The following is a 19,346-nucleotide window of genomic DNA, read 5'->3' as shown; positions in this document are numbered from 1 at the left end:
CTTCTTCTTCTCCTCCTATGTCTTCTCCTCCTCCTCTGTCTCCTCCTCCTCCTCCTCCTCCTCTGTCTTCTTCTTCTTCTTCTCCTATGTCCTTGTATCCTTCTTCTTCCCCTCCTCTGAAGGAAGAAGAAGCAACACATTGGCTCAGTGGTTAGTCTTGTTGCCTTGCAGCAATGGGATCCTAGGTTTAAATCTAACTAAGGTCAACATCTGCATGGAGTTTGTATGTTTCCATGTGTTTGTGTGGGTTTCTTCTTCATAATAATAATAATCACTGTGCACACATTTATTGAGAAGTACAAACACAGGGAGAACATACAAACTCCATGTAGATGTTATCCTTGGTCAGATTTCAACAAATGACTCCATTGCTATAAGGAAAAACTAAGCCACATTTTTGAAGAGGGAATCATTTTGGTGGGTTTAGCTGGGGTTTACACCAAACTTTTAGCAAAGTCTGACGCAAAATAGGGGTTGACTGTTTTGGTCCGCTCAACACTAACCCCAAGAACTAAATGATTGACTCCAGATTCCCAATCAGCTTAATAAGTGAAGCCATTTGGCGTGTGAGAACTTAGGTCCACCAGACGATCCTTGGTGAGCCAGTCTAGCCCATCAACTATCAATGCACATATGTTTTATCATTTATTTATTGGTATACAACTGGTAATATTATTATCCAGAGAGGAGAAATACTTAGCTGACCCAGTCCAATCCAGCTGTGTTGGCACCTCCACTTGTGGCTAACTTCCGTCACTGTGTCACATGGCATAGAGCAACTTATAACTCCCCAGCATCTCTGATGTCATCTCGGGAAAATGACTGTTTAGCTAAATTCAATAACTAAGCCAGCCCCCTTTTTTTTCATGACCAATGCAATGAAGTCACCAATGGTCTCAGAACATGGCTGGAAGTGGAGGTATTGGCACTGCTGGGTTCAACTGGATCTAGTAAGTTTTTTCCCTCCCTGGATTAAACCTTAAATAAGTATTTCTGCATAATGTCCCATCTTCTGCTTCAGTCTTCAAACTTCTCAATGACTTGATCCACTGGCGTAACTATAGGGGGTGCGGTTGCACCCGGGCCCAGGAGCCTTGGGGGGCCCATAAGACCTCTCTTCTTTATATAGAGAGCTTAGTATATGAATAAAACATTATAGTTGGGGGCCCTGTTACAGGTTTTGCAATGGGGCCCAAGTGCTTCAAGTTACGCCCCTGCGTTAAGGGGATAACCACAAAGTAAACTTTTGCACCCAGGCCAGTGAGGCTTTAGCTACGCCTCTTACTTGATCATAATATTGTTGGTTGCATCCCTCTTATTGCTGTTCATCTTCTTCCTTTTTTACTTACATTAAAATGTAAGCAGGGTATTTGTTAAAAATCTCAAAATTTGGTTCCTATATAACTCCTTTAGAATTGTAACCTGAAGTCTACCTTAGAGGTCACCATATTGCCACTGTGATAGTCAGAAAAGTGATGTTCTTCAAACAACATAATGCCTTTTTTTATCTTCAAGCTTGTTCTGGTCTATCTGCTGCTTGGCCCTTCTCAGCACCTTCCCTTGTCTAATGATTGACATCTATCGCTTAAATCGCTAGTTAGGGGGAGGGGCTGAAGAAGACCAACTGACTAACAGCCCAGAGGTACAATAGTGCCTATGACCAGAGCGTTAGTGCACAGTTGGCAGTAGTTGAGTGCCCAGTAACAGGCTTTCTTCAGGGCTCCTTCACATGGGAAATTTTCTGTGCTTGCGCAAATTGCTTCCTTTAAAACCCAATGATTTAAATGGGTTCCATCACATGGAGCATTCTTGCGCTTGAAATTCGGTCATGTGAAAAAAATATGTGACATGCTCTATTTTTGTGCACACCCCAGGCCACATAGGAGTCTATGGGGTGCCCAAATGCGCACATGTCCCAAACAAAATGGCGAACTGAACCGTTCGATATCATGCTGTTAAACGATAACACCGGAGACTAATTAAGATGGCCCCTCTACTAAGTCGGCTGGTCTGCTTACTAAGTCGGCTGCCCCTCTACTAAGTCGGCTGGCCTGCTTACTAAGTCGGCTTCCATATCTATCCAAACATGGCACAGTTGTGTCCTGCGCCAATGTGAACAGGCCCGACAGTGCACAAAAGTAAAGTAAAGGGGTGTAAATATGCTTGTGAGAGGACGCAATAGCACTCCATTTAGAGTGCAATCATGTCCCACTCTCACTCGTGTGAATATGTCACGCTCATGTGAAGGAGCCATCAAAGGGTTATTTCCATACCATAAAGTGATGGCAAATCACTAGGATATACCATTACTTTATGGCTGGTAGGAATCTGATCTCTCTGGACCCCCACTGATCCTGACAATGATGAGGATCCTGAACAGAGTCCCCCCTTTATTAACTCAATATTCTCTATTATATGAAAATGGGTTTCAAAACAAGACAATCCCTTTAAGTTTAGAGTTATGTTCAGTTGATCGGAATTGCACTAGTTTTTTTCCCCTCCTCATAGATGCAATTAACTATGAAGTATAAAATGTTGAGTTACAACTTTTGAGGCAGATGAGACTCACCCGCACTGGATTGCACAGCTTGTGAGATTCAGTACTTGTACATTCCTATAGACGCAACTGTTCTTAAAACCGTCCAAATAGCGGCACATAAACACACAAGATAGTCCTTCAATTTGGGTTCTCTAATGTGTTACCAGGGATATATGACATCAATACGACACTTGTAAGACCAGCACATTCTCTACCAAGTTCAGACTTACTTTTCCTTCCTTATAGGTGCAAATATCTATGAAGTAAGATATGTTGAGTTACAACTTTTTGTCATGGATGAGACTTACCAGCACCGGATTGCACTGTTTGTGAGATACAGTACTTATACATTCCTATAGACTCAGTTGTTGTTGAACGCTTCAGATGCCATATGCAAGGACACACATGAGATAGTCCTGGAACTTGGGTACACTACAGTTTTCCCAGGGTTATGTGAAGTCAATACAACACTTGTCAGACCAGTACTTCTCTACCACATCACGCTCAGAATTTTTTTGCCTTCTCGTAGATGCAATTAACCACAAAGTAAGAAATGTTGAGCTACAACTTTTTGAGGCGGATGAAACTCAATCGCACCGGATTGTACGCCTTGTGAGATACTTGTACATTCCTATAGACTCAACTGTTTCTAAAACCCTTCATACGCCATGTACGCAAGATAGTCCTGCAACTTTGGTGTATTATAGTGTTCTCAAGGGTATATGCTATTAATACAGCATTTGTAAGACCTGCACATTCTCTACCACATCAGTTTCAGACTTTATTTTTCCCTTCTCGCAGATGCAATAAAAACGGTTTTATGCCCTTCTTTTCAACTGATGACCCATCCTCTGGATAGGTTGTAAGTAGTGATGAGCAAGCATACTCGCTAAGGGCAATTGCTCGAGCAAGCATTGCCCTTAGCGAGTACCTGCCCGCTCGAGAGAAAAGGTTCGGCTGCCGGCGGCGGGCAGGGAGCGGCGGGGGAGAGCGGGGAGAAATGGAGGGGAGATCTCTCTCTCCCTCTCTCCCCCCTGCTCTCTGCCGCAACTCACCTGTCACCCGCGCCGGCAGCCGAACCTTTTCTCTCGAGCGGGCAGGTACTCGCTAAGGGCAATGCTTGCTCGAGCAATTGCTCTCAGCGAGTATGCTCGCTCATCTCTAGTTGTACGTAGTTGATAGATGAGGGTCTGTCACTCCAGTCCCCCATCCATTAGCTGGTTGTCCATATCACTGTCCACTACTACAGGCCAAACATTGTCATCAGCAGACAGGGGAGGAAGTGGGAGCGGCGGCTTCAGTCCCATTGAAATCAATGGGACCACCGCACTGCTATTCTACTTCCTGCCCAGAACAGGATGTCAGTAACATGAACTGGAAGTTGAGTAGCAGGATAGTTCACTAGTTGAAAAAAGGGTAGAGACCCCCTTTAATTACGAAGCAAGACATGTTGAGCTACAACTTTTCGAAGCTGATGAGATTCAACTAACCATGTTAAATACTTGTACATTCTTGTAGACTCAACTGTTCTTAAACCCTTTAGATGCCACCTGCCGGCACACATGCAAGATAGTCCTGCAGTCCAGGCACTACAGTGTTCCCAGGGTTATACGCCGTCACTACGACCAGCACATTCTCTACCACATCAATTTTGGACTTTTTAATTGCAACAAGAAAAACACGTTTGGTCAAATAGCTTCGTTATGAGACGGGTGTAGACATGGGACAACATCATTGTAAAGTATTTGTAACATTCGAGAAGACAAAAGCAAATGACAGCAAATTGATTTCCTTCAAAGATTGGCTTCGCCATCAGTGATCGCCGTGTACAAGGTTGTATTTCACAACAGGCTTTGATGTATTAATAAGTAAATGCCATAGAAAACAACTGTGTCATATTGATTCATAGATCCAGGTTCTTTATTTTGTCTCAAGCAGAAAACTAATTCGCACCAGGGCATGTTCCTGTTGAGATACCAAGATGATCAAGCTTAACTGCTTTTCAAGCAACTCCATATTTTCTTACGTACTCCCTGCCACTACTTTAAGCTAGGTGAAAGAATTTTGAACTTCGCCATTGAATAAGTCAAGGGAGAAATGAAGTACTAATTAAGAAAGCTGGGGTTTTATGCAAATGATTTTCTTCACTCAAGACAGTCTAATGAATGTGCCTGAAGTCGAATTGTGTGTGTTTTCGCCAAGCTGACAGCTGGCTCGGAGGAAGGTCAGGCGGAATCAGGCGTTCACAGAGCATAATCCTTCAGATTGGCAGCTCTGCCCCGTGGTCACTATTTGATTATCTCCCAAATTGCTGTATTTCACAGAGATAATGATTTTTATGGTCACAGATTTGAAGACAACTGCTGTATCCTCGGGGTTGTCGTTGCAAAAAAAAAAAAAAAATGTTGCGCCTTCCTTGGAAAAAAAAAATATATGTATAAACTTGACTTTTTTGGCTTTTTAATATTTTTGATATCTTTCATCAAAAAATATTAGTAATAGAAAAATATTGCTTTCTGGGGTCAGTAGAAGCAGCCTAGAGCTCATGAATGAAAATGTGGGATCCAAAAATTGCTAAAGAATATCGGACCATAAGGTTCTGCAATCATGTATCGTGTTCCCAAATACCTACAACTCTTAGAGTGTCTTTCAAGGGGTTGTCTGGTTTATAAAAAAACATTTTACTGTCCCCTTTAGAGATTTAATAGAGTGGGATCCCCTGTTCAGGACCCTTAACTAGTAGGCAGAGTGGAGAGTGATTGCAAAGAGCGTCTCGTATCTGGAGGACCCAACCTGCCCATGGATAACCTATTGATTTCAGAGGAACTTGTGCCTCAACAGTGCCACCTATTAGAAGGTAGCTACCCTATAAGTCCATATCCAAACTTTTAATGAGCCGTGCAACATGACGAGGGGTGTAGGCCAAACCAAATACCCATGTACTGTACATTACAGCTATTTTGAGGGTTTTGCCCCACTTGTTGATGGCCTCTCACCCAGCCAACCAGAACTCTACTAGGCACTGAAGAGGGACAAGAACTGCCAAAACAGCTGTTTGCACATGAGCATACTGGTTTGGCTTACAGAATTATTCAATCACTAACTTTTAGCCTTGGAGCCTTGCATGGCTTATAATACTTTCTACACCCTCATGATGCTTTCCACAAGGAGAAACATTATCTCCCAGACTCATTGAAAATGGTTATTTTACCCTGGGCTAGTGCTATAAGGAAATTGAACACATATTATAGCTGATCACTGGTGGTCTCAGCAGTGGTACATCCTGTGATAAGATTATTATGGTGGGAACCTTCTAATAAAACAAAATGATCCAAAGCATAGAGACCTTTGAATGACATGGGGGCATGGATAGGCATTTTTAATATTACAACAAGCTTGGAAAAAAATGTATGAAGGTTGGGTTCTCATTTTCTCAACCATCCGGTCAGAAATTGATACCAGAACTGATGCCATAGTTTTCTGTGGGGCAGTTTATGGCATCGGGAGCATCAGTTTTGATGGCAGATGTCTTCACAGACTAGACAGAAAATTCTGTATGCAGCGTTTTTCTATCCAGCTACGGACGTCGGACTGGCGCACAAAGTGCACCAAAAGGGCATAAGCTGTGTCCGGATCTAGAATGAAACAGCTAGCTGGATATGACTGATAAATGGGAACTCAGACTAAATTCTCTGCACCATTTTAAGAATTGATTGCAAATGCTACCATTTTTATAGACCTACAACAAAAATTAACACTATGACCAATTTTGGTCTTATGAAAGAAAGGATTGTCTTTTTGCGCCGATCAGGAAGATACAATATTTATAAATATTTGAAGTTGTTCCCATCATTGTATATTTATACTACTAATTGTTTGGACAAGTTTTGTATAAAAGCTACAGTGGTGATTCGCTCAGGAAGTAGGAGGAACTCTTTTTTCTCACAACTTTGATTTTGGTGTGGTACTTTGCTGGTCCCACGACATTTGTCCAAAGTGATTCACTGCAGTTTAATGCTCATTGGAGCAAGTACGTCATCTGAAGTCATCTGGCCAGGTCATCGTTGGCCACTGAGGTCAAGATTAAACTAGAAATAAGAATCATATCTGGGCAAATGGAGGTTGAAAATTATTAGGCTGTGCAGTACTAAATTGAAAGATGAGAACCAGTCGATAAGTCCAAGAAATAACCAGTAACAAAGTCAAGGGCAAAGTCAGGGTCAAATAGCAAGCAAGAAGAAGAACCAAGCAAGGATGTACCTGTTACATGTGCTGCTGGGACCTGTAGTTCTAAGCTTCCTAGCAGCACAGACCTCACAGAGTTAATTGATTGAGCTGGCTGGGTGTGGTACTTCCTGCTAGCCAATCTCCTGAGTTTGTGCTGACATATAAACCCAGCTCCTGGTCAGTCTCGGTCTGATGTTCAGGGTGAGCAGTCATGAATCCTTGTCTGTTGAAGTTTGCTGTGTGATCTGGGCCCTACAGGTCCCAGTAGTACACGTAACAGTACCTTAATCCATTGAGAAGGTGGTAGGCCAGAGTCTAGAGATGAGCGAGCACACTCAGTTAAGGCAAGTACTCGAGTGAGCACTGGTCTTTTCGAGTAACTGCATACATGTCCAAGAAAATTCGGGGGGTGGCGGGGGGAGAGTGAGAGAGATATCTCTCTCCCCCCCCCCCTGCTTCCCTCCCACAAACCCCCACTCACTCCCGACGCCCCCCGAATTTTCTCAGACGAGTATGCAGTTGCTTGAAAAGACCAATGCTCGCTCGAGTAATTGCCTTAACCGAGCGTGCTCGCTCATCTCTACCAGAGTCCCCTTCAAAGAGGCAATCATGACCAATATCATTACCACCAAATGACTATAAACGGCATGTGATCATATACGGTGTATGGAGGGGTTTGGGAGCCGAGTCAACTCTATACTCTGTGGCTATCAGCTGTTTCTGATAACTGACTGCCACCGGTAACTGCTGTGATCAGGGTTAGCTTTGATCATGGGAGTTAACTGTTTACATGTCTAAACAATCAGCTTGGAGGGTAGGGCGCCTATTCCCACACTCCATCAGCACCACCATAGCATAATGAATAGAGATGAGCGAACACCAAAATGTTCGGGTGTTCGTTATTCGTAACGAACTTCCCGTGATGCTCGAGGGTTCGTTTCGAACAACGAACCCCATTGAAGTCAATGGGCGACCAGAACATTTTTGTATTTCGCCGATGCTCGCTAAGGTTTTCATGTGTGAAAATCTGGGCAATTCAGGAAAGTGATGGGAATGACACAGTGACGGATAGGGCAGGCGAGGGGCTACATGTTGGGCTGCATCTCAAGTTCCCAGGTCCCACTATTAAGCCACAATACCGGCAAGAGTGGGCCCCCCCCCTCCCAACAACTTTTACTTCTGAAAAGCCCTCATTAGCATGGCATACCTTTGCTAAGCACCACACTACCTCCAACAAAGCACAATCACTGCCTGCATGACACTCCACTGACACTTCTCCTGGGTTACATGCTGCCCAACCGCCCCCCCTCCCCCCCACAGCGCACACCAAAGTGTCCCTGCGCAGCCTTCAGCTGCCCTCATGCCACACCACGCTCATGTCTATTTAGAATTGCGTCTGCCATGACGAGGGACCGCAGGCACACACTGCAGAGGTTGGCACGGCTAGGCAGCGACCCTCTTTAAAAGTGGCGGAGCGATAGCCCACAATGCTGTACAGAAGCAATGAGAAATAGAATCCTGTGCCACCGCCATCAGGAGCTGCACACGTGGGCATAGCAATGGGGAACCTATGTGCCACACACTATTCATTCTGTCAAGGTGTCTGCATGCCCCAGTCAGACCGGGCTTTTTAATTCATAGACACAGGCAGGTACAACTCCCTATTGTGAAGTCCCTGTCGACCCACAGCATGGGTGGCTCCCTGGAACCCACTGGCGGTACACAGAAATATCCCATTGCATTGCCCAACACAGCTGAGGTAGTAATGTCGTGCTTAATGCAGGTGGGCTTCGGCCCACACTGCATGCCCCAGTCTGACTGGGGTTCTTTATAAGTGTACAGATGTAGTAAAAACTCCGTGTGCACCTACAGCATGGGTGGGTGCCAGGAAGCCACCGGCGGTACATAGAAATATCCCATTGCATTGCCCAACACAGCTGAGGTAGTAATGTTGTGCTTAACCCTTTCCAATCCAATTTGTATATGGTTTTCCTAGGGGGCTTACTCTTTTTCTGCTGTTATACAACGGCGCTATATGCTGGCTAAAGCCAGTACTGCATGAGCTGACACGTAGGATAGGCTCCGACAGCAGAGAGGCTGGCAATATACAGTAAGAGAACCCCGACGGACGTCTACCAACAACGGAGCTGTACAGCCTTAAACCCTAATGTCTTCACAGGTCACACAGTGGACTGGAAAGGGTTAATGCAGGTGGGCTTCGGCCCACACTGCATGCCCCAGTCAGACTGGGGTTCTTTACAAGTGGACACATGTAGGTTTAACTCCCTGTGGACCCACTGCCTGGGTGGGTGCCAGGAAGCCACCGGCGGTACATAGAAATATCCCATTGCATTGCCCAACACAGCTGAGGTAGTAATGTCGTGCGTAATACAGGTGGGCTTCGGCCCACACTGCATGCCCCAGTCAGACGGGTTCTTTAGAAGTGTACAGAAGTATTAAAAACTCAGTGTGCACCTACAGCATGGGTGGCTCCCTGGAACCCACCGGCGGTACACAAAAATATCCCATTGCATTGCCCAACACAGCTGAGGTAGTAATGTCGTGCGTAATGCAGGTGGGCTTCGGCCCACACTGCATGCCCCAGTCAGACTGGGGTTCTTTACAAGTGGACACATGTAGGTTTAACTCCCTGTGGACCCACTGCCTGGGTGGGTGCCAGGAAGCCACCGGCGGTACATAGAAATATCCCATTGCATTGCCCAACACAGCTGAGGTAGTAATGTCGTGCGTAATACAGGTGGGCTTCGGCCCACACTGCATGCCCCAGTCAGACGGGTTCTTTAGAAGTGTACAGAAGTATTAAAAACTCAGTGTGCACCTACAGCATGGGTGGCTCCCTGGAACCCACCGGCGGTACACAAAAATATCCCATTGCATTGCCCAACACAGCTGAGGTAGTAATGTCGTGCGTAATGCAGGTGGGCTTCGGCCCACACTGCATGCCCCAGTCAGACTGGGGTTCTTTACAAGTGGACACATGTAGGTTTAACTCCCTGTGGACCCACTGCCTGGGTGGGTGCCAGGAAGCCACCGGCGGTACATAGAAATATCCCATTGCATTGCCCAACACAGCTGAGGTAGTAATGTCGTGCGTAATACAGGTGGGCTTCGGCCCACACTGCATGCCCCAGTCAGACGGGTTCTTTAGAAGTGTACAGAAGTATTAAAAACTCAGTGTGCACCTACAGCATGGGTGGCTCCCTGGAACCCACCGGCGGTACTCAAAAATATCCCATTGCATTGCCCAACACAGCTGAGGTAGTAATGTCGTGCGTAATGCAGGTGGGCTTCGGCCCACACTGCATGCCCCAGTCAGACTGGGGTTCTTTACAAGTGGACACATGTAGGTTTAACTCCCTGTGGACCCACTGCCTGGGTGGGTGCCAGGAAGCCACCGGCGGTACATAGAAATATCCCATTGCATTGCCCAACACAGCTGAGGTAGTAATGTCGTGCGTAATACAGGTGGGCTTCGGCCCACACTGCATGCCCCAGTCAGACGGGTTCTTTAGAAGTGTACAGAAGTATTAAAAACTCAGTGTGCACCTACAGCATGGGTGGCTCCCTGGAACCCACCGGCGGTACACAAAAATATCCCATTGCATTGCCCAACACAGCTGAGGTAACGTCAGCTGTAATGCAGGTGGGCTAAAAATTAATTTGATTACACTGTAGGCGAGGGCCCACAAAAATTGCTGTATCAACAGTACTAATGTACATCCCAAAAATTGGCCATGGCCAGCCAAGAGGGCAGGTGAAACCCATTAATCGCTTTGGTTAATGTGGCTTAAGTGGTAACTAGGCCTGGAGGCAGCCCAGTGTAACGAAAAATTGGTTCAAGTTAAAGTTCCAATGCTTTTAAGCGCATTGAAACTTATAAAAATTGTTCAGAAAAATTATTTGAGTGAGCCTTGTGGCCCTAAGAAAAATTGCCCGTTCAGCGTGATTACGTGAGGTTTCAGGAGGAGGAGCAGGAGGAGGAGGAGGAGGAATATTAGACACAGATTGATGAAGCAGAAATGTCCCCGTTTTGGATGGTGAGAGAGAACGTAGCTTCCATCCGCGGGTGCAGCCTACGTATTGCTTACGTATCGCTGCTGTCCGCTGGTGGAGAACAGAAGTCTGGCGAAATCCAGCCTTTGTTCATCTTGATGAGTGTTAGCCTGTCGGCACTGTCGGTTGACAAGCGGCTACGCTTATCTGTGATGATTCCCCCAGCCGCACTAAACACCCTCTCCGACAACACGCTAGCCGCAGGACAAGCAAGCACCTCAAGGGCATACAGGGCTAGTTCAGGCCACGTGTCCAGCTTCGACACCCAGTAGTTGTAGGGGGCAGAGGCGTCACCAAGGATGGTCGTGCGATCCGCTACGTACTCCCTCACCATCCTTTTGCAGTGCTCCCGCCGACTCAGCCGTGACTGGGGAGCGGTGACACAGTCTTGGTGGGGAGCCATAAAGCTGGCCAGGCCCTTAAAGACTGTTGCACTGCCTGGGATGTACATGCTGCTCGATCTACGCACATCCCCTGCAACATGGCCCTCGGAACTGCGCCTTCTGCCACTAGCGCTGTCGGCTGGGAATTTTACCATCAGCTTGTCCGCAAGGGTCCTGTGGTATAGCAACACTCTCGAACCCCTTTCCTCTTCGGGAATGAGAGTGGGCAGGTTCTCCTTATACCGTGGATCGAGCAGTGTGTACACCCAGTAATCCGTAGTGGCCAGAATGCGTGCAACGCGAGGGTCACGAGAAAGGCATCCTAACATGAAGTCAGCCATGTGTGCCAGGGTACCTGTACGCAACACATGGCTGTCTTCACTAGGAAGATCACTTTCAGGATCCTCCTCCTCCTCCTCCTCCTCAGGCCATACACGCTGAAAGGATGACAGGCAATCAGCCGGTGTACCGTCAGCAGCGGGCCAAGCTGTCTCTTCCCCCTCCTCCTCATGCTCCTCCTCCTCCTCCTGTACGCGCTGAGAAATAGACAGGAGGGTGCCCTGACTATCCAGCGGCATACTGTCTTCCCCCGCCCCCGTTTCCGAGCGCAAAGCAGCTGCCTTTATGGTTTGCAGGGAATTTCTCAAGATGCATAGCAGAGGAATGGTGACGCTAATGATTGTAGCATCGCCGCTCACCACCTGGGTAGACTCCTCAAAATTACCAAGGACATGGCAGATGTCTGCCAACCAGGCCCACTCTTCTGAAAGGAATTGAGGAGGCTGACTCCCACTGCGCCGCCCATGTTGGAGTTGGTATTCGACTATAGCTCTCCGTTGTTCATAGAGCCTGGCCAACATGTGGAGCGTAGAGTTCCACCGTGTGGGCACGTCGCACAGCAGTCGGTGCACTGGCAGCTTAAAGTGATGTTGCAGGGTGCGCAGGGTGGCAGCGTCCGTGTGGGACTTGCGGAAATGTGCGCAGAGCCGGCGCGCCTTTACGAGCAGGTCTGACAAGCGTGGGTAGCTTTTCAGAAACCGCTGAACCACCAAATTAAAGACGTGGGCCAGGCATGGCACGTGCGTGAGGCTGCCAAGCTGCAGAGCCGCCACCAGGTTACGGCCGTTGTCACACACGACCATGCCCGGTTGGAGGCTCAGCGGCGCAAGCCAGCGGTCGGTCTGCTGTGTCAGACCCTGCAGCAGTTCGTGGGCCGTGTGCCTCTTATCGCCTAAGCTGAGTAGTTTCAGCACGGCCTGCTGACGCTTGCCCACCGCTGTGCTGCCACACCGCGCGACACCGACTGCTGGCGACATGCTGCTGCTAACACATCTTGATTGTGAGACAGAGGAGGAGGAGGAGGAGGAGGGTGCTTTAGTGGAGGAAGCATACACCTCCGCAGATACCAGCACCGAGCTGGGGCCCGCAATTCTGGGGGTGGGTAGGACGTGAGCGGTCCCAGGCTCTGACTCTGTCCCAGCCTCCACTAAATTCACCCAATGTGCCGTCAGGGAGATGTAGTGGCCCTGCCCGCCTGTGCTTGTCCACGTGTCCGTAGTTAAGTGGACCGTGGCAGTAACCGCGTTGGTGAGGGCGCGCACAATGTTGCGGGAGACGTGGTCGTGCAGGGCTGGGACGGCACATCGGGAAAAGTAGTGGCGACTGGGAACTGAGTAGCGCGGGGCCGCCGCCTCCATGATACTTTTGAAGGACTCCGTTTCCACAACCCTATACGGCAGCATCTCAAGGCTGATGAATTTTGCGATGCGGACGGTTAACGTTTGAGCGTGCGGGTGCGTGGCGGCGTACTTGCGCTTGCGCTCGAACACTTGCGCAAGCGACGGCTGAACGGTGCGCTGAACTACACTGCTGGATGGGGCCGAGGACAGCGGAGATGAGGGTGTGGGTGCAGGCCATGAGGCGGTAGTGCCTGTGTCCTGAGAGGGGGGTTGCATCTCAGTGGCAGGTTGGGGCACAGGGGGAGAGGCAGGGGTGCAAACCGGAGACGGTGAACGGCCTTTGTCCCACCTTGCGGGGTGCTTGGCCATCATATGTCTGCGCATGGTGGTGGTGGTGAGGCTGTTGGTGTTGGCTCCCCGGCTGAGCTTTGCGCGACAAAGGTTGCACACCACTGTTCGTCGGTCGTCAGGCGTCTCTGTGAAAAACTGCCAGACCTTAGAGCACCTCGGCCTACGCAGGGTGGCATGGCGCGAGGGGGCGCTTTGGGAAACACTTGGTGGATTATTCGGTCTGGCCCTGCCTCTACCCCTGGCCACCGCACTGCCTCTTGCAACCTGCCCTGCTGATGCCCTTGACTCCCCCTCTGAAGACCTGTCCTCCTGAGTAAGCGTTGCACACCAGGTGGGGTCAGTCACCTCATCGTCCTGCTGCTCTTCCTCCGAATCCTCTGTGCGCTGCTCCCTGGGACTTACTGCCCTTACTACTACCTCACTGCAAGACAACTGTGTCTGATCGTCATCGTCCTCCTCACCCACAGAAAGTTGTTGAGACAGTTGGCGGAAGTCCCCAGCCTCTTCCCCCGGACCCCGGGAACTTTCGAATGGTTGGGCATCAGTGACGATAAACTCCTCTGGTGGGAGAGGAACCGCTGCTGCCCAATCTAAGCAGGGGCCCGAGAACAGTTCCTGGGAGTGTTCCCGCTCCTGAGCAGGTGTCATTGTAGTGGACTGAGGAGGCTGGGAGGAAGGAGGAGCAGCAGACAGAGGATTCGGATTGGCAGCAGTGGACGGCGCAGAACTGCGGGTAGACGATAGGTTGCTCGAAGCACTTTCTGCCATCCAGGACAGGACCTGCTCACACTGCTCATTTTCTAATAACCGTCTCCCGCGTGGACCCATTAATTGGGCGATGAATGTGGGGACGCCAGAAACGTGCCTCTCTCCTAATCGCGCAGCAGACAGCTGCGACACACCTGGATCAGGAGCTTGGCCTGTGCCCACACCCTCACTTGGCCCTCCGCGTCCTCGGCCACGTCCACGTCCACGTCCTCTAGGCTTACCCCTACCCCTCAGCATGCTGTATTACCAGTGATTAGATTTCCCAGGCAGGAAATAAATTGGCGCAAGACTGCAGGCCAAATATAATTTTTGCCCTTTTTGGAAAACGAAAGGCCCCACTGCCTCTAGTGAATGAATTATCTAAGTTTAATAACTGTGCTGTGTCCCTGCTTATGTGTCACAGAACGTGAGGGTAGCAGAGTTATTATAACTCTTGGAGAGCAGGTATTTTTTTTTCCCAATTAAGGAAAGCAAATGGCGAACCCAGCAGTAAAGCGTAGCTGGCTGCGTATGATTTAGCAATGTTTTTCACGCAGCTCACACGTCTACACAGGCGTAAGGACGGACACAGGCTGGACAAATAGATTTCTTTTCAGTTTTTTCCCACCAACAGGCAGCACTGCGTATATTCAATGAACCTGCGAAGTTTAATAACTGCGCTGTGTCCCTGCTTATGTGTCACAGAACGTGAGGGTAGCAGAGTTATTATAACTCTTGGAGAGCAGGTATTTTTTTTCCCAATTAAGGAAAGCAAATGGCGAACCCAGCAGTAAAGCGTAGCTGGCTGCGTATGATTTAGCAATGTTTTTCACGCAGCTCACACGTCTACACAGGCGTAAGGACGGACACAGGCTGGACAAATAGATTTGTTTTCAGTTTTTTCCCACCAACAGGCAGCACTGCGTATATTCAATGAACCTGCGAAGTTTAATAACTGCGCTGTGTCCCTGCTTATGTGTCACAGAACGTGAGGGTAGCAGAGTTATTATAACTCTTGGAGAGCAGGTATTTTTTTCCCCAATTAAGGAAAGCAAATGGCGAACCCAGCAGTAAAGCGTAGCTGGCTGCGTATGATTTAGCAATGTTTTTCACGCAGCTCACACGTCTACACAGGCGTAAGGACGGACACAGGCTGGACAAATAGATTTCTTTTCAGTTTTTTCCCACCAACAGGCAGCACTGCGTATATTCAATGAACCTGCGAAGTTTAATAACTGCGCTGTGTCCCTGCTTATGTGTCACAGAACGTGAGGGTAGCAGAGTTATTATAACTCTTGGAGAGCAGGTATTTTTTTTCCCAATTAAGGAAAGCAAATGGCGAACCCAGCAGTAAAGCGTAGCTGGCTGCGTATGATTTAGCAATGTTTTTCACGCAGCTCACACGTCTACACAGGCGTAAGGACGGACACAGGCTGGACAAATAGATTTGTTTTCAGTTTTTTCCCACCAACAGGCAGCACTGCGTATATTCAATGAACCTGCGAAGTTTAATAACTGCGCTGTGTCCCTGCTTATGTGTCACAGAACGTGAGGGTAGCAGAGTTATTATAACTCTTGGAGAGCAGGTATTTTTTTCCCCAATTAAGGAAAGCAAATGGCGAACCCAGCAGTAAAGCGTAGCTGGCTGCGTATGATTTAGCAATGTTTTTCACGCAGCTCACACGTCTACACAGGCGTAAGGACGGACACAGGCTGGACAAATAGATTTCTTTTCAGTTTTTTCCCACCAACAGGCAGCACTGCGTATATTCAATGAACCTGCGAAGTTTAATAACTGCGCTGTGTCCCTGCTTATGTGTCACAGAACGTGAGGGTAGCAGAGTTATTATAACTCTTGGAGAGCAGGTATTTTTTTTCCCAATTAAGGAAAGCAAATGGCGAACCCAGCAGTAAAGCGTAGCTGGCTGCGTATGATTTAGCAATGTTTTTCACGCAGCTCACACGTCTCCACAGGCGTAAGGACGGACACAGGCTGGACAAATAGATTTGTTTTCAGTTTTTTCCCACCAACAGGCAGCACTGCGTATATTCAATGAACCTGCGAAGTTTAATAACTGCGCTGTGTCCCTGCTTATGTGTCACAGAACGTGAGGGTAGCAGAGTTATTATAACTCTTGGAGAGCAGGTATTTTTTTCCCCAATTAAGGAAAGCAAATGGCGAACCCAGCAGTAAAGCGTAGCTGGCTGCGTATGATTTAGCAATGTTTTTCACGCAGCTCACACGTCTACACAGGCGTAAGGACGGACACAGGCTGGACAAATAGATTTCTTTTCAGTTTTTTCCCACCAACAGGCAGCACTGCGTATATTCAATGAACCTGCGAAGTTTAATAACTGCGCTGTGTCCCTGCTTATGTGTCACAGAACGTGAGGGTAGCAGAGTTATTATAACTCTTGGAGAGCAGGTATTTTTTTCCCCAATTAAGGAAAGCAAATGGCGAACCCAGCAGTAAAGCGTAGCTGGCTGCGTATGATTTAGCAATGTTTTTCACGCAGCTCACACGTCTACACAGGCGTAAGGACGGACACAGGCTGGACAAATAGATTTCTTTTCAGTTTTTTCCCACCAACAGGCAGCACTGCGTATATTCTATGAATAATAACTGTGTTGTGGCCCTGCCTATACAATTCTTTCCCTGCAGTATCAATGGAGGGTGCAATGCTCTGCAGAGGCGATTTTGAGAAGCCCAAAAAAAATGCAGCACAGCCAACAGCAGCCTGGACAGTACTGCACACGGATAAATATGGCCCTAGAAAGGACCGTTGAGGTTCTTGAAGGCTACACTCACTCCTAACACTCTCCCTGCCTATGCAGCACTTCTGTCCCTAATGCCAGGTGCAACGGTCTGCAGAGGCGATTTTGAGAAAGAAAAAAAAATCCCACTGCTAACAGCAGCCAACACACAGCTATCAGTGGCCCTAATAAGGACCTTTGGGGGGTCTTGAAGCCTACACTAACTACCAATTCTTTCCCTACAGCAGCTCCGGTATAAACAGCACTGTCCCTCATCTAACTCACACCGCATCTGAGGCGAGCCGCGGGAGGGGCCGACTTTTATATTAGGCGAACACCTGATCTCGCCAGCCACTCACAGCAGGGGGGTGGTATAGGGCTTAAACGTTGCAGGGGGAAGTTGTAATGCCTTCCCTGTCTTTCAATTGGCCAGAAAAGCGCGCTAACGTCTCAGGGAAGGAAGTGAAAGTAACCAGAACACCGCATGGTGTTCGTCACGAATAACGAACATCCCGAACACCCTAATATTCGCACGAATATCAAGCTCGGACGAACGCGTTCGCTCATCTCTAATAATGAAGTATTGCAGTATTGCAGTATAAGCGATCAAATGATCGCAAGTTGAAGCCCCTTGTAGGGACTAAATAAAAGTGTAAAAAAGATTTTAAAAATGAAAATATTAAAAGTAAAAAAAACAACTTTTCCCTATAAAAAAACTAATCAATTAAAAAAAACAACATATTTGGTATCATCATGTACATAAAAATCCAAACTATTAAGATATCACAATATTTAACCTGCACGGTGAGGGCCATTAATAAAAAAAAAGGATGGAATGCCAGAAGTGAATTTTTTTTTGACTCCCAAACAATTTGAGTAAAAAAATGATCAAAAAGATGGGTGCACTCCAAAGTGGTATGTCATTTTTAGTGCACTGCGAATGCTGTAAACACTAAACCTACCAAAAATGGTGCTGTTGCATTTAAAAGTTTTTCTGTACGTTATATGGTACATTAAATGTTATCAGTAAAACCTACAACTCATCCCACAAAAACAAGTCCTAATACGGTTAGGTCAATGAAAAAATTAAAAAGTTCCGGCTCTTGGAAGGAGAGGATGAAAAAATAAAAAAAGTGATAAATCTCTGGTCTGGAAGTGGTTAACGAGTGCCTGTTGTGCTGCCAACCTGATGCAGCCAGCAGCAGATAGCAGGCGAGATAAGGCCAGGGCTGGGACCCTCAGGAATTATTGCTGGAGCAGGGTTAGATGAGTCTGGTTGCCAATCAACCAGATACGGCTGGCAATTGGAGCCATGGTCCCAAGTCGAGACCTGCCGTTGGAACGCAGAGAGGTAATTACCATTCAGTCCTCTGGACTGGAGTTCCATGTTATACTTCATGCAAATTGTAGAACATAGGGGCTTATTTATTAAAAGTAATGCAAAGCAAATGGAGTATTTGGGTAGTAGAGTGGCCCTTAGGAAAATTAAAGCAGCAATTTGATTAACTGATCTGGGAGAAGACTCCTCTTTTATATTTGCACCAGTTTTCATAAAATTCCCCTAGTTCTGCAAGAAAAAAATACTAAAAGTGCCTAGTAGAAGCCAGTGTTCTTCTGCTACTTGGTGGTGAAGTTGACTTCACCATCCTGTGCCTGCCTGCTTTATAAAGTGGACTGTGCTGACAGCTAACATTAGATATTGGCATAGTATGTAAGGGGTTGTAAGGGGTGTTTTTTGTTTCATGTAATAGCATCAATTATTTAAATTAGGTTTATTTTATGTTACTGTGCCTTTAAGGAGAGCAAGGCACCAAGTTGGCAATGGTGATGTGTAGCAATAAAGGGATGCAAGGAACATGCTACCACAAAAAAAGGTGTGGCCCAAGTAGTATAAAATTTCCGCTTAGGGATGAAAGGTCTGCAGTGTGACAAGTAAGACAGGACAAAGAGGTCGGCTCTTATAAGCTGCTGCCACATGGATTGGCATGGTTCAATGTGAGATGTGGAGCTGAGAAAATTACAAAAGGCACCCCTCTACGACTTATGAGCTACCATATTGGCAATCGGTCTGAAACTGAAGACTGGTGGTCCAGCTCAGCGGGACATTCAATAAAAGCTGTTGAAAACTTGGACGGTTCCTGGCTAATCATCATCTGATTCCAAAACAACCCTATGACTGCACCTTCTTCAAGTAGTTCCCACTTGCTGTCTGCGTAACTCAGATTGATTTGGCAAATGTCCCATTGCCTCCCTCCCGGTAAGTTCACCAAAGAACGTGCCTCCTACCTGTCCTCCAAGCAAGGTCTTTTAGTGGTGGTTTCAAGTTACCACTACATAGTGCTGTAATTATAGGGGGCGCAGAGGTACCAATCTTATCCTAGTAGAGCTTGAGGAGCTCTGAAGGCCCCTTTACAAATAATCACCCCTATATTATAAATGGCACATAATAGGTGGATCCTGGAAGCGTTAGGTTACTCACTTGCTAAGTCCATGTGCCATGGATTTTGATGTTATGGTAACATCCAATGCTGGGGCGACCGCTATGATCATAATAGAGTTCTGTTTTTAGAAACAAGATGTGAACCTGTTAA

General features: G+C 47.3%; 1 long non-coding RNA gene across 1 annotated transcript in view; it reads right to left on the bottom strand.

The window, feature by feature from the left end:
* The window catches only part of LOC136609346 (uncharacterized), a 43,246-nt gene extending 40,627 nt beyond the window's left edge, over positions 1–2,619 (bottom strand). Inside the window, exon 1 of the long non-coding RNA XR_010790044.1 lies at positions 2,570–2,619. This is a non-coding gene — a long non-coding RNA (uncharacterized lncRNA). The remainder of the gene's footprint in view (positions 1–2,569) is intronic.
* Positions 2,620–19,346: the final 16,727 nt, after the last annotated feature.

The sequence above is a fragment of the Eleutherodactylus coqui genome, chromosome 1 (genome assembly GCF_035609145.1).
Source record: "Eleutherodactylus coqui strain aEleCoq1 chromosome 1, aEleCoq1.hap1, whole genome shotgun sequence".
In the NCBI taxonomy this organism is placed as follows: Eukaryota; Metazoa; Chordata; class Amphibia; order Anura; family Eleutherodactylidae; genus Eleutherodactylus; species Eleutherodactylus coqui.
This window is presented reverse-complemented; position numbering and strand designations above follow the sequence as displayed.